The sequence below is a fragment of the Coenobita brevimanus genome, chromosome 54 (assembly GCF_032717465.1).
Source record: "Coenobita brevimanus isolate Jiangsu-jjx chromosome 54, ASM3271746v2, whole genome shotgun sequence".
NCBI lineage: Eukaryota > Metazoa > Arthropoda > Malacostraca > Decapoda > Coenobitidae > Coenobita > Coenobita brevimanus.
Genome location: NC_137007.1, coordinates 24,373,732 through 24,389,760, shown reverse-complemented (window position 1 = coordinate 24,389,760; position 16,029 = coordinate 24,373,732).

Genomic DNA, 16,029 nt, shown 5'->3' with positions numbered 1-16,029 from the left:
CAAGCGTGATTAAACCAAGGCTTTCTTGCGTTAGTCAAAGGATATGAGAAAGGAATGTATGCTTCCATGCCCGAGAGAATAACCTCCGTAATGCGCAAGGCACACTCAGATGGCTCCCAGCCATGGAAGCAATAATCATTCCAGGGAAAATCAAAGAAATACTGCCTGAGGGCCTCCCAGTCCGCGGCTCCAAAATGCCACAAACGATGTTTCCCTGGAGGGTCCACAGGCCGCACCGGAGCAATAGGACAGGTTAAGGTAATAAGGTTGTGATCGGAGGAGCCCAACGGAGAGAAAAGATTAACAGAGTTAGCAGAAGGATTAGTTGTGAGGAAGAGGTCAAGTATGTTGGGGCTCTCTCCAAGGCGGTCAGGGATACAGGTAGGGTGCTGTACAAGCTGCTCTAGGTCATTAAGGATAGAAAAGATGTAGGCTTGTTCGCCAGGTGGATCCGTGAAAGGAGAGGAGAGCCAAAGGTGGTGGTGAACATTGAATTCTCCTAGAATGGAGATTTCAGAGAAAGGAGAAATGGATAGAATGTGTTCCATCGTAGAAGTAAGATAGTCGAATAATTTTTGATAGTCAGTAGAATTAGGGGATAAATGAACAGCACAGATATATTTAGTCAGAGAATGACAGGAAAGCCGAAGCCAGAGTGTAGAGAATTCAGAAGAATCAAGTTCAGGAACACGAGAGCAAGACAAGTCGTTGCGTATATATACACAACAGCCACCTTTGGCTTTGAAATGAGTATAGAGAAAGTAGGAGGATACAGAAAAGGGTTTGCTATCAGTTGCCTCAGACAGCTGAGTCTGTGTTAGAAAAAGAAGGTGAGGTTTAGAGGAGGAGAGGTGGTGTTCAACAGAGCGAAAGTTAGAGGAATGGCCGCGAATGTTGCAGAAATGAAGAGGAAGAGAGTCAGACAGTGGTTCCAGGCACCTCGAGTCGTCACCGGGAGAGGGGCGGATGGTGGGGGCATTTATGGTCCCCCCCCCTGGGGACTCCGAGGCTTGATAAAACGACGCCATTTTGGGTAAATTTTGAATAGGAAGTGTAGTGTGTACTGTGCATGTAGTTTGGTGTAGATAGTTAGAGAAATTTGTACTGGAGAGCATGCTGGCCTACTCTCTGTGTAACTGAGACACTGAAAAAGTTCAGCAAAGGGGGATGGTCAGGAACTAGTCCTGAGGGCTGATGAAACGGGAGCTCCAGCACTCCCTGTCATCAGCTTTCCATCCACCTCGGGAGTACTGCCCTGCTCGACTGGTGCTACAGTCTACTCCTCAGAATCCTAGCATCACCTCAAAGGCCTATACAATAACGCTTTTCTCTCTCTCTTTCTCTCTCTCTCTCTCTCTCTCTCTCTCTCTCTCTCTCTTTGGACCTCCCACAAACACACTTCCCACTTATTACCTCGCCCGGAAGGAGTCCGACAAGGTATTGTGTTTTGTCGAGTTTCTTTGTTTCTGTCTTTGTTTGTTAGCAACATTACGGAAGAACGGCTGAATGAAATTACATGAAACTTTGAGGATATGTGGTCACTGGTTCCAAAAGAAAACGATTAGATTTTGGAGGTAATCGAGTGACCCTGAAAAGTCAAAATCAGGGTCTCGGATTTTCAGAGGACTATGACTTGAAAACGATTGAAGATTGAGATATTTATTGTTGGATCATACAGGAACTAGTAATATGGGCTTTCATTTGGCACCAAGACTTTTGACCTTGAATGGCCTTGAAAGGTTAAACTCATGGTCACGGATATTCAGGGGGCTATAACTCGAAACTGGTTGAAGATAGAGATATTATCATCAACATAGGAAATCCCATATGGGTTTTTAATATGTATCTTGACCTTTAACCAAACGTGACCTTGAAGGTCAAACTCAAGGTCACACATATTCAGGGAGCTATAACTCTAAACTCACTGAAGATAGAGATATTTACTATTACCAAGATATAGTCTCATATGGGTTATCATTTGCCAGCATGACCTTTGACCTTGAGTGACCATGAAAGGTCAAACGCAAGATCACATATTTTTAGAGGGCTTAACTTGAAAACATATACGCCTTTGCCTTAGACATAAATTGTGCACTGATTCTAAATGGCAGAAACAAGTCAGTATTTAACTGCAATAAAATAACTGGTCAGGCGAGGTTTGTTGTGCTTGGCACTACTTGTTTGTATTCTGTGTCCCACCACACCAAATTTAATTGAACTCCACCTTTACGTTATGCCCCATTTTTGTTTCTCCCCCTCACCTGCCTCCTCACACCCTCATACTGCATTTGTACTCCCTCCTCCTTCACACTAGCTCACAAAATAGCTCTAAGACTTTCACACGTCCAGTTTCTTGTACTCTTATCCCTCTCACATACACTTATTTGTGCTTTTACCTTTACCCACATCCAGTATTTGTATTTTCATCTCTCACACACCCACTAATTCCCACCTGCCCTCACACTCGCTTTACTGTATTTTTATGTATGCAGGGGCTCAGTTTTGTTCTTTAGTATATCCGCTCGAATCCACTTATTCTGTACTCCTCGTCCTGTCCCATACTCTCTCTCTCTCTCTCTCTCTCTCTCTCTCTCTCTCCCTCATCACCGCGTGGAGGCTCCTTATGTTCCGCCACTCATCAATCAGTTCTCTCCGTTTTCTGTTCGCCTGGCCATCAATCTCAGGCCAACTGATTGTACGGGGGACTATTCTTCATATTGTCACTTTTACCTGATCTATAATGTGAGTTTTGTGTCTGTCTGCTGTGGCGTGCTGTACGGTCCTTGCTCTTTGTTCAGGCTTTTATTTCGGTTCGTTTTACCTTTTATACTGTTTTATTTGCTGCATTTTCTTTTCTTTTTTAAATGAATATCCTGGCTTTCACTTCTTTATGTTTTATTTTTGTCTATCTGTATTTTTCCCTGCTTGCTGTATTTTTTTTGTTGGTCTGTTGCACAAATTTATCTGAAGTATTTATCCTTCTTTTCTGTGCTTCAGCCTTTCTTTTTTTCTCTCTCTCTCTCTGTGTTCGACTCTTGGCATAGATTTCATAGTCCGTATCCTGACTCCCATCACTCCTGCTGCGAACCACAGATCTTCACATGATACTACCTTGACACCAAATCCCACCATCAAAACTGAATAATTTTACCTGCTTTAATTGATTCAGGACTGGCGCGACGGTAATAGCGGTGTTTATGCATGTCGATAGGCCTTGAAAATTAGTTAGGTCTGTAAAAACCTAATGCAAATATTCGAACTGCTCCTTGATTTAGGCCGGGGTCGAACTTGCGTCTTTTTGGATGGCAGATTGCTCCTGGACACATAACCACCACCTTCCCATCATGTCACTATATTCAGTATTTTAAAATCTCTTTCCTTTCCAAGATGAGGGCTCGTTTAAACTGAATCAATAGGAAAGAAATACCATACGTCATTGCACAGACGGGGAATGAATATCACTTCCAACCCATCACTAAGACAGGGCTAATTTGAAGGGAATAAAATCGGGTGACGGCAGAAAGAATGCAATCAGAAGAGAAGGCTTCGTACAGATCGGGCTGAAAATTGGCTAGTTTTAATATCCAGCAATGAAATAATGTTCAGCAAGCCTTCTTACATCTCTCCCTTGCATCCATTTCACACCTCTCTCCCTTTATCTTCATCCTCTATACCCTTATACATGCCTCCTCTCTCTTCACACCCTTTATCTTCTGTTTTTTGTCATTTCCTCCTTCTCCTTCGTTATTTTCCTTTCTCTCTATCCCACAATCCTAAGCATCTTCCTCATTTGTGTCTATGTTTCACAGTGGCATGAATAGTGTAAATAATATAAATTATGCCCCCATTTTGGCCTGATGTTCTAGTATATCGAGGGTCAGAGTTAGGCCAAGAAGAGGGTCCAAGTCGGGCCGAACCTGTTGTATCCATTATAAACACAATTTCAGCGTGTAGGAAAAATTTCTGCCATTATTCCATCTTTCCCTTCTTCCACTCCTAACTTCTCGTTCTTTGTATTATTCCTTTTCTTGTTTTATTGTAATTCTGCCCATTCCCTCTCTCCCTTCCTTCACTCATTCCCTCTCTTTTTCTTTCAGTCTTTTCAACCTACTCTCATTTGTATTATCAGTTTTTCATTCTTCATACCCCTCCCCTCTCTCTCTCTCTCTCTCTCACACACACACACACACACACACACACACACACACACACACACACACACACACACACACACACACACACACACACACACACACACACACACACACACACACACACACACACACACACACACACACACACCCTTCCTCCCCTGCTCGTTACTCAATTAATTAACCTGCATAGCAATATCTGACAGACAAGTGATCTGCCCATACCTTCCATTTCCTCCCTCCCTTCACTTAGCCCTCCAATTATGGCTCCTTCCGCTCCCCCCCACCCCTCCTCTCTCTCTTTCCCTCTCTCTCTCTCTCTCGTCAGTCACATACCTCTGCAGTAAGTAGATATGCCCAAGAGGAGCTCCTGAATCAAGCCACAGTCACCTCACGTGGCTTCACTTACTCCTTCCACCCCGTCTAATAGCTAAGTGTGTTCTTACTATTTCTTAGCCTAATACATTGAAATTATAGTTCCCACAAGAAGGTTAGTTCGCTTGTTTGTGCAATAACATAGGGAACAAATGTACAAAATCTGAACTTTTTGGGTCAGCCTAACTGTGTAGAACTAATTAGATGTCTCTTTTCTTACTTGGAATTAAATCTCCAGACAGGTATGGAGGACCCAGAAGTTGCACTGTTTGTGGCCTAGCTATATAAAAAAAAAAAAAAAAAAAAAAAAAAAAAAAGACTGCCTCCCGCTTCTTTGTGTCAGTATTCATGACAGCAAATACACGTGAGATTCCTCCAGTTTCCACAGTTCCTATAGAAGAAGGCAATATAGCCTAATCAATGATATACTGCAGTTAGTGAACGTGATGTATGACTGGCAGTAAGTAAACTAAACGAGGATAAAACGCCGGGGCCGGACAAAATATCTCCACATGTATTAAAGGAACTACAGAATTAAATATGAAAGCCTTTATCTGAAATGTTTAACTTATCACAAAAGAGCAATAAGGTGCCACACCAGTGGAGGCTTGCAAATGTAACCCCGATATTCAAAAAGGGCAACAAAGCACAACCAGAAAACTACAGCCCAATTACATTAACGTCATTGGTCTGTAAGTTCCTTGTAACTATTAACAGAGAAAAGTTTGTGAAACACTTAGAAAAAGATAATTTTATCAAAGATTCGCAACATAGTTTTTGGAACAATCACTCTTGTCTCACAGATCTGCTGGATTTTTTCAATGATAAATTGAATATGCATGAGAAGACTAAATCTATTGACATTGTCTACCTTGATTTCTAAAAAGACTTCGACAAAGTTCCTCACGAAAGACTGCTTCAGAAGCTAAAAGCACATGGTTTCAATGGCAGAGTGCTCGGGTGGATCATACAGTACATTGGCTCACAGGACAAAAGCAAGGAGTCGTTAAATGAAAAAGAATCAGACTGGATAGATGTTGCAAGTGGAGTGCTACAGGGCTCAGTGTTAGCTTCTATTCTGTATATATATATATATATATATATATATATATATATAGATAGATAGATAGATAGATAGATAGATAGATATAGATAGATAGATATAGATATAGATATAGATAGATAGATAGATAGATAGATAGATAGACAGATAGATATAGATATGTATGTATGTATGTATGTATGAATGTACTGTATGTACTGTATGTATATAAATGATATTCATGAAGGATTATTTTACAAGATTTCCAAATTTGCTGATGATACTAAAATAGGTAATAGAGCAGACACAGCATTGCAGGCAGGCAATTCAGAGAGTTCTTGATCAACTGCCTAATAGTGGCATTTACAAACCAAAGAGCTTCCAGTGGTCACCAGGTAATTTAATTAGGAATTCAGTCAACTCCTCGTTTGCACCATCACATATTTTCTAAAATCCCTTCCATGATATTTAGTGATGAATAGTACATAAATTCTTCAGTGCTGTAATCACTGGTTATTATACCAGTTTTCTATATATGATTTTTTACTACAGAACAGTTATTGGAATGCATAAAACGACAGGTGATCCGTTAGCGTTCATCACAATATTAGAAGTCTTGTTGTATGTTTAATCTGAAACGCCCATTGTTTAGTTATCAGAGAGAATAATGTTCCATCTGGCATGCGCTGAAGAGAATGTATCGAGTATTAATTGTAAAGAAAAAACAACAACATAATTTATGAAGCTGAAATCATGCAAAGATGAAGTCGCCGATCGAAATCACAAGTACTGATGTTTCCAGGAAGACAGCAACAAAATTTAATGCTGGCGTGTGGATATAATCTTCATCTGATTCCTATAAATATTTTTGAATCCAAACAACTTTATATTATTTGTATAGGCAGGTATGTCTGAAAAATTTATTTGATTAAAATTATATTAAAAGACATGACTGTGAATGTGAACAATTGCTTTTAAGCTTCAAACAATATTTTTGTCCCAAGGTTTAGACAGCAGGCTATATCAGGTTAGTTTCGTGATTCCTTTCATCATACTGAAGCTTCTTTTCCTCATTTTACTGAGTAAATATTTTCACAAAATTAAACTTGTGAACAAAGTGATAAAGGAAACACTTACAAAACAAAAGTGCAATTGATCGCACTTTTCTTGCTCATATTAAGCCATCAGGTGAGAGTTGGCAAACTTTGGAAGTTTGTGAACGCTCCCACTGGTCCCAGACATGGCAAATGGCCTTCTGTAATAAGAAACGTAAAGTGCTAAACATTGGCAGTGAAAACATAAGGGCTAGTTATAACATGAATAATGTCCAACTTGATAATTTAAGCCATAAAGAGACAGGAGTTAAAATAACAAATGATTTGAAACCAAGCAAACAGTGTACAGAGGCTGTTAAAAGAGCCAATAAATTGATTAGATTCATTGAAACATAAGTCCGAAAACACCATGTACTAAGGAATTATACAAATTTTGTATAATTCCTTAGTATACCCACACTCGGATTACTGCGTTCATTTCTGGTCACCGTATTATAAAAAGGATTGGAGGAAATTGAGACAGTGCAGCGAGGGGTGACAAACGTGTTACCTAGATTGTGAAATAAGCCACACGAGGAGAGTTTAGAAGCCCTGATTCTCTTTGTCTAAACTAGAAGCAGGATACGAGAAAATTTAATTCAGATATTTAAAATATTCATATGACACAATAATATGGCTGTTGATAAATACATTACAGTTGATCACACAAATTATATTAGAGGTTATGGGCATAAAATTATCAGCAAACAATTCCAATCACACGAAGCTAAGCATTTCTACTTTAACAGAGTTGTAAATTTATGGACCAAACTTCCCTCTAGTGTCGTAAATTGTGATGCTAACCTTTAAAAATCGCTTGGATAAGTATCACCAATCTAACCCCCAGTTAAGTGTGTTCGCTTTTGCATAATTCTTTTCTGTAGTGTATTTTTTTTTTTTTTTTAATAGCCTGGGTGATAAAACCATGGGGCAGTAACGATTAATAATATTGACTTTATGTTACCGTCAGAGCGTGGATGATACAGCCGCAGAGAAAAACATCGATAAATTATGCTGGTTTAATGTTACTTTCATTTTCAGGAAGATGGTGTAGAATAAGAAATCCTCGCGCCTTTTCCTATGAAATTTCCATGACAGCTGTTCTATGCTGCATGGTGATCCTTCTTGCTATTTCTTATCGCCTTTGGCCGGAGGGTTTGGTTGGTGGTGGTGGTGGTGGGAAACCTTCCTGCTTTTCTATCCTTGTCTTTAGCTGATAGCATGGTTTTAGTAGTTATAAGCTTCCCAGTATCAAACAACCACGAAAGGACCAACAGGTCTGTTGCTGTTTGCTTTCCTTTGTACTCCTCCTCCTCCTCCCACGCACACCCATTTCACTTTCTCGACCTTTCCTGCATCTCATATTCCCTTCCTTTCCAATTGCCTTTCCCTTCTCCTCTGGGTCTCACACTACTCATTCTTTCTCTATCGTCTTCCCAGCTCCACTGTCCTTCCTTTGCAGCTTTCCTTCACTCATGTGCCTTTCACAAACATTGTTTTTTCATTCTTAACAATACTTCCTCTTCCCTCTCAGTATGTCCTACCTCTCTCCTCTGTCTCACATATATTATTTTTTCTCTTCCTTCACCTCCTTTCTCCTTCTACATCTTCCTCCTCTCTTCTGCCTCTTTCAGTCCCTTCTTTTCCCATCTCTACCCTTCCTCCACCTCTTTCCTTCTTTCCCCTTTCTCCCCTCTCCTTTCTGTATCACGCCTCCCTGGCCTCAACTACCCCTTCCTGCACCTTCCTCCCGCACATTTCTCTCTATTTTTCTTTCCTTTATCTCTTTGTCCCACAACATCCCCCTCATTTTTTGCCAATACTGCACCTCTGTCCTTTGCTTATGTCCGTTCTTTTTCTCCCTCTGTCTCACATCTCGCTTCAGTTTCTCAGTGCTTTCTTTCACTTCCTTTCCCCTCTCCTTTTCATCCGCTTTCCCCTTACCTATCCATCTCACATTTCCTTTCACCTTCCCTTCTCCATTAGTCACCCTTTTCCACTTTAATATTTTCTTCCTGGCTGCACATATTCTCTTTTCTTCTCTACCCCTTCTTCCACATGCTCATCCTTTCCTTTGCATGTGTCTTTCGTTTCCCCTCGTTCTTTCATTCCCCTCATCTTCTCTAACCTTCCTCCGCCTCCTCTCCCCCTCAAACATCAGTCCTTTTTTTCTCTTCTGTCTATCTTAAGCCTTCCATTCCATTTTGTAGCACTCTTCTACCTCCTGTCTCCTTCCTTTGCCTTTTTCTTTTAGTCATTCTGTTTCAGGTATACTCTTTCGTCTTTTATCATTTTCTCCACCTAATCTTCTCATCTTTTCCATCCTTCTTATGATCTTCCTTCCATCCCTCTTCTTTTCTCTTTCTCTCACACTTTCCATCACTTTCCAATTCCCTTTTCCGTTTCCATTTTTTCCCTTACATCTTTCCTCCTCATCTCTTCTTTGTGTATCTTGTTCCTTTCTATCGTTCTCTCCTCTCCCCATCATTTCATCCCTCTCTCTCTTCTTCTCTTTCCCTCACACCTTCCTTACCTTGCTTTCCTTCCTTTCATCTTCCTTCTTCTCCCTTCCTCTTCTTTCCTCTCTCTCTCTCTCTCTCTCACACATTTCTTCATATACTTTCCCCTCCTTTACCTTCCTAGTTTTTCTTTCCTTTCCAACTATCCTTCCATTTCTTCTTTCCCTTCATTCTTACTTTTTCTTACCATCCCTACCTTCCCTTTTCTGCCTCTCCCTTTTTTTATCCATCTTTCCTTTCCTCTTCTCTTTGCTTTACTATTATACGATATTTTCCACAATTTCCCTCCCTTCCCTTCCCTGAATCTCCCTTTCATTAACGTCTTTCTTTTAAGTTTTTCTTTCTCTCACACCTTCCTTACTTTCTTTCCTATTGTCTTCTTTTCGTCTCACGGCACCCCTAGTCTTCTCTACCCCTTTTTCTACACCTCAGTTCCTCATCCTTTCCATTATTACACTCTCCTTACTTTCCATCCTTCCTCCTCATACCCTTCCTCCTATACATTCCCTTCATATCCCTTTTCTTTATAATCCTCCTTTCCTTTCCTTATCCTCTCACATTTCCCTTCCCTTCCCTTTCCCTTCCTCTTCTCTTTCAACTTCCCTTCCCTTCCCTCACACTTTCCCTGCTTTTCCCTTCCCTGCCCCTTCCTCACTTCCTTCTCTGATCCTCGCCTGTGTCCGCATCCTCGCCTTCAATTAATTCCGTATTCACATTTCCCCTCAAACTCGGTCAGATTCACAGATTTCCCCTTGTCCTCTTGCGTCATCCCTCCCCTCCTCGCTCTCCCATCCTCTCCCCTCTTCCTCCTCCCATTGCCTCTCCCCTCCCCTCTCCTCTCCTCTCCTCTCCTCTCCACTCCTCTTCTCTCTCTCTCTCTCTCTCTCTCTCTCTTCCTCTTCATCTCTTTGTCTGTCCTTCTATTATGGTTTTTGCTTTTCCAAATTGCCATGTCTTGTTTTTCATCCTCCTCCCTCGATCCAGCTTTGCCTCACCACCACATCTTTCCCTTTTGTCTTTACCTCGCTGTCTCCCTTCCTCTTCCCCCCTCCCTTACACTTATTCTCCCAGCAAGTTTAATCTCCATTTCTTCCTGCCTTTCACCCTTTTTCCTCTCTACTTTTTCTCCTATCACCGGTTATTTTACCTATACTCTCGTCTACCTCTAACCTTTTCCCATCTCTTTTGTCAAGGATCTCTTCTGCTTTCACACCTTTCCCTCCCTTTCACCGATTACCTCCTCTTCCTGTCACCCGTTCTCTCATCTTTGTCTGTTTTTTTTTTTTTCACCCGTTTTCCATTCTACTTTCCGATTTCCGTTTCCCTGCCTTGTCTGCCTTTTCACTCCCTTTCCCTTTTACTCTTTCCCCCATCTCCTGTCTTTCCACCCCTGTTCCTTTCACCCTGTCTTCCAGCTGCCTTCTCCTCTCCCTTTCTCCTACCCCGTCTGCCTTTCTCTCATTATTCTACTTGGCTCTCTTTCACCTTTTCCTTTCACTCGATCTCCCATTTTCCTACTTTCCCTCTCCCCTACCCTGTCTGTCTTTGCCTGTCACCCTTTTCCTGTCCACTCTCTTTTCCACCCGCCCATTCACCTGTCCTCCCGTCCACTCTCTCCTTTCCCTCTCCCCGCCCTTCCTGCCGCTCCTCCCTTCATTTCTATACCGTCTTCCCCCTACCATTGGCCTAGATATGAGCCATTCTATTCCACATGCCTTGGTCTCACTCTCACTTCCCTCCTCCCAGGGGCACACTTTCCTTTACCGCCACACCTCTCCCCCTATACCTTTCCATCATCATTTCACCCTTCCCTCAACTCACCCACCCCTCCTTCTTTCCTCCAACCTCCGTCTTGCCATCCACTTGCCCCTCTTCCTCCATACCCCTGCCTCCCGCCCTCCACTCTCCCCTCCTTTCCCTCACTCGCCTTCCTCTCTCCCTTCACTCTCCCCCTCTTCCCACCACAAGCCTTCCTTCCTCCACTTTCCCCTCCTGCCGTTCGCGCCTTCCTCCTTTTCTCCCTTTTTCCCTCCACTCCCTCATCCTTCATCTCTCCTTCCGCTCTCCACCCCTCCCCTCCCTTCCCCCCTCCCCCTCCCCTCCACTTTCTTCCCTTCTCCTACCATTCTTCCTTCTTCTTTCTCTCCCTTCCTCCCTCCCTTCTGTCCCTTCATCATTCCACCCTACCTCTTCTTCCACTCCCCATCCTTGCCCCCATTCTTCCCCTCTCATTTTTCTCTCTTTCCCTCCTCCCCTCTCACTTCCTCCCCCTCTTCTCCCCTCCTCCTTTCCCTCCCTTCCCTCCACTCCCCTGCCCACCTCCTTTCCCTCCTTTCCTCCCTTCCTCTCACCCGATCTTCGTCTGTGATGTTGATTCACTTGAGTAATTAGTCAGAGCTCCCCTGCGAATGATGAATGGACTCCCTCACCCTCCACCTACAGTAAATGGTGAGAGAGAGAGAGAGAGAGAGAGAGAGAGAGAGAGAGAGAGAAAGCAGGACAAAGAGTGGGAAACTTTGGCGTAGGATACCGTGAAAGATGATAAAAGTTGTGTTATTAAGGCTGTTCTTTATCTTCCTCCCAGCACTACTAAAGCAACATCCCCAGCTTAGCCCTTTCACCATGATGCTGTCTTTATTCGACTCTTACCCCCTCCAGACGATTTTATGTACCTTCCAAGGGATTTCTGGTTATGGAGGGCTTAATGAAGGTTGCGTGTACTGTAGCTCCTGAAGTTAGAAAAGTCGCGCCTAAATTAAAATTGGTGATAGTGAGAATGAACTGCAAAATACGTCGTGGGACTGAACTGATTACGTAGGTGTCAGTTAAATATATGCAAAGAACTACAGAGAGAGAAAAATGCCTATAAGCTGACTAATAAGAATTGTTTTATATTAACCTGGGCCAGATTTTTTTTTTTTTTAGATAAGTTCACTCATCTCAGTGACAGAAAGATGCCATACTACGGCGCTGCATCCTTTCCATAGCATTTCTTCGTCATTTGTATCATTGTTCTAGTGTAAATATGTTGTAACTCAACATTTAAGATGGCGAGATGGCAGTTTTAGGCCAAGTTAGAGTAAAAAGAGTCTAGTTATTATGAAACCTACTGCTCAGCATTGCTCTTAATTTTTTTCTAACTGCAAAAAGTTAGTTGTTTTGAGACAGTATTATTCTGGTACTGATACATCCTAAACTATCACTGTGTAGCATCGCAAGGAACTGTACAGGTAGTTTCTTGAACACCTTCAGCACGATGACAAGTGTTTTATATCGCCGGCCATTAATTTATATTCAGTTTGTAGGGAGACTTCATGTGGCGAAGGAGTTACAGACAATATTCATTAGCTCTTCTTGACGTCTTTTTACTGCCTTTTTAATCACACAACCCCCGACGATTTTGTGCATTATGGGAAGGACCTCTATAGTGAAGTTATTTTACATACGATGACATCCTTTCTTTCTTTCTTTCTTTCTTTTTTTTTACCATTTCCAAGAAACATAAAGTATATAAAACTGATGTTTGCTTACATTATTTAATAGTGCTGTTCTAAATTATCTTACTTCACTTGGACAGAACCCTGATTCAGATACTGCCAAGTTTATAGTAGTCGACATATAACACCAGCTTTATTGCACAGAGTGTATTTCTCCTTCCCCTACCCCGCCATAATCGCCATTCACCACTGTCTTGGCGCACCCGTCCACTCACTTAGTTATTTTTCCTCCACCATCCTACTTACACAACCCATCTTCACAATGCATACTTTCCCCAGCACGTCCCACCGCCCACCATCACCCCAGTCGACCCCGCCCATTCCTGTTCATCCATTCCACCCATTTGTACCCTGACGTGGCCTGAATGGACTCAGTTGGATTTCAGTGGACCTAAGCTGACCCTAATGAACCAGAACTGTCATGACCTCGCTTAACTGACAAAAATGGGCCCGACCTCCTGTGACTGGCGGTGAGCATTGTTGAAATGACCTAAAGAAATAGTTGTTACAAAACCTCACGTGATGTGAATGGACCAGAAATTACACGAAAAGGCCGCAGTGGGTGTGAAGAACTTGAATGAAACTAAGTAGCCAAAGTTAGCAACTGAACTTGTTCATTCATAGTTAGACACCCGTTCACGGAAATCGATAATAATCTTTTTTTAGCTGTGACTTTCTGAGGGTTATGGCGGCTGGTGGGTTTGCCGCCAGCCTAAGGCCACACCGGCACGACACAGCTCTTCACTGCTGGCACCCTCGTGAGTGTAATAAAATTGTGTGGCGTTGGGATGAATCGTTTTCGTTTTCGTTTTTTAAAGGCTCCAACATGCTTGCATGTGTCGGCCTTGGTCACCTAATGGCGGCTCTCCACGCTGCACGATCCATTGCAGCCTCCCTGTTCAGTCCCTTAACCCTAAGGTCACACTTAATAACCTCGTCCCATGTCTTTCTCGGTCTACCCCTCATAACCCCACCCCCAATATTAACACTTCTCACCTTCCTCACCCAATTATCATCCCCCATCCTCTCCACATGTCCAAACCACCTCAATCTACCTCTCCTCATCACAACACCAATACACTCCAGTCCCATCCTACCTCTCAACTCTTCCATTGTAAACCCAGCCCCTCCAGGCCTTGGACGCAGGGACGCACTGCACATCCACCTAATCATTGTCATTTCTGTACGTCTGAGCTGGCGAATGTCTTCCTCCTTCACTGCCCAGGTCTCACTGCCATACAGCATTACACTCCTAACACACGCTGCATTCAAAGACCCCTTAGCACGTAGGGAGAGCCCCCTCAATGTCAGGAGAGGCAAGAGCTCCCTGAACTTCTTCCAACCACTTCTCACCCTAGCCACAGAGCTAGCTCCAGCCCCACCTCCAGCACACAACATGTCTCCTAAATAACAAAACTCTTCCACACACTCAAGAGATTCACCAGCAAGTTCAATCCTTTCACGTCTGACGATCTCCACCTGCTCACCCCGGCACGCCGTACACATAAAATCAGCATTATCTCGCAGTCTACCTCTGATACCACTACATCTCTTATGCACCCATTTATCACACACACCGCACAAGATGGAATTACTTCCCACGCCCTTGTGGCAAACTGCACATGGCCACTCTCCCTCGTCTTTGACAGTACCGCCACCAACCCTAGATATCATCACTTTTGTTTTATCTGCATTTACCCTTAAACCCTTTTGCCCCATACCATCTCTCCACTTCCTAAACCTTTCCTCCGCCTCCCTTTCATTCTCTGCAATCAACACCAAATCATCAGCATACAACAACTCCCACGGGAGTCCGTTTCCTAAAGTCACGTGAAAGGGCTTCAAGTACCATGATAAACAACATGGGACTCAAGACTGACCCCTGATGCACACCAACATTCACGGAAAACTCATCACTCAAATCTCCATTCACTCTCACCTGGGTGTGAGCACCCACATACATGGCCATAACCACCCTAACCAGCCACTCCTCCAAGCCAAGCTTTCTCATTGCCCACTTCACCACCTCTCTAGGGACTCTGTCAAAGGCCTTTTCCAAATCAACAAAAACAAAATAAAGATCCCTTCTCCTACCAATATATTTTTCCTGAAGCTGTCGAACAATGAATATGGCATCAGTGGTCCCCCTACCTGGCATAAACCCAAACTGCATCTCATCAATATTCACTCTTTCTCTAATCATACCTTCTAAAACTCTCTCCATTACCTTCATTATCTGATCTAAAAGCTTTATACCTCTATAATTCCCTCTTTCCAGGGCATCACCCTTCCCTTTATACACATTTACAATTACACTCTTCAGCCAATCATCTGGAACAACACACTCATAAATAATCCTATTTATCAGGTCAGTGACTAAACTCACCCCTATATCGCATGAGGCCTTCAACATTTCGGCAGTCAACCCAGACACACCTACTGCCTTCCCCACCCTCATCCTGCCTATTGCCTCACTCACAGTAGCAGTATCAATCAAAGGCCAAGGGCCAGACACTGGATCTGCTGGCTCCAAACCTTCCCTGTCCCAGTCAAACTCCTCATTCAACAACCGGTTATAATGCTCTCTCCATGCATCTTTAATATCCTCACTGTTCACCACTACCCTTCCTTCATCATTCTTCACACACTGCTCACCTATGATATCCCGATTATCCCTCTTCACCTGACCTGCCACCCTAAATATATTTTCCTTTCCCCATGATTTAGGTTATCAAGTAATTGTCTCTGTGACTCAGACTTTGCCCTGTATACCTCTCTCCTAGCCCTACGCTTGGCAGCCAAATATTCCTCTTTGCTACCACCCTTCTTCCATTCCCGGAAAAGCCTTCATTTCTCCTTAATTGCAGCTTCTACACCCTCATCCCACCACCAAGTTACTTTATGTCTTGGTGGTCCTCTTGTCCAGCCGCATGTTACATCAGTAACTCTCAAGAAATTGTTCTTGAGGGCTGTGTACTGTTCATTAACGCCTCTGTCTACAGCCCCCTGTTCAGCCACCACTCTCCTCAACTCGTTATAGAAGGCATCCCATACTACTTGGTTTTTCAGCTTCCATATTTTCCTCCTAGGTACATAAGTCCTCTTTTTCATCACTTGTTCTTTAAGCACCATATCACAAATCAATAGTTTGTGCTGCTGCACACACTCCTCACTTCCTATAACTTTAACATCCCTCACTAACCTCCTATCGGCCCTCCTAACCAGAAAATAATCTATCTGACTGCTATTTCCCCCAGACTCATACGTAATTAACCTACTGTCTCTTTTCCTAAAATATGTGTTGCACACAATCATGTCCGTTGCCTCCCCAAACTCGAGTATCCTTTCCCC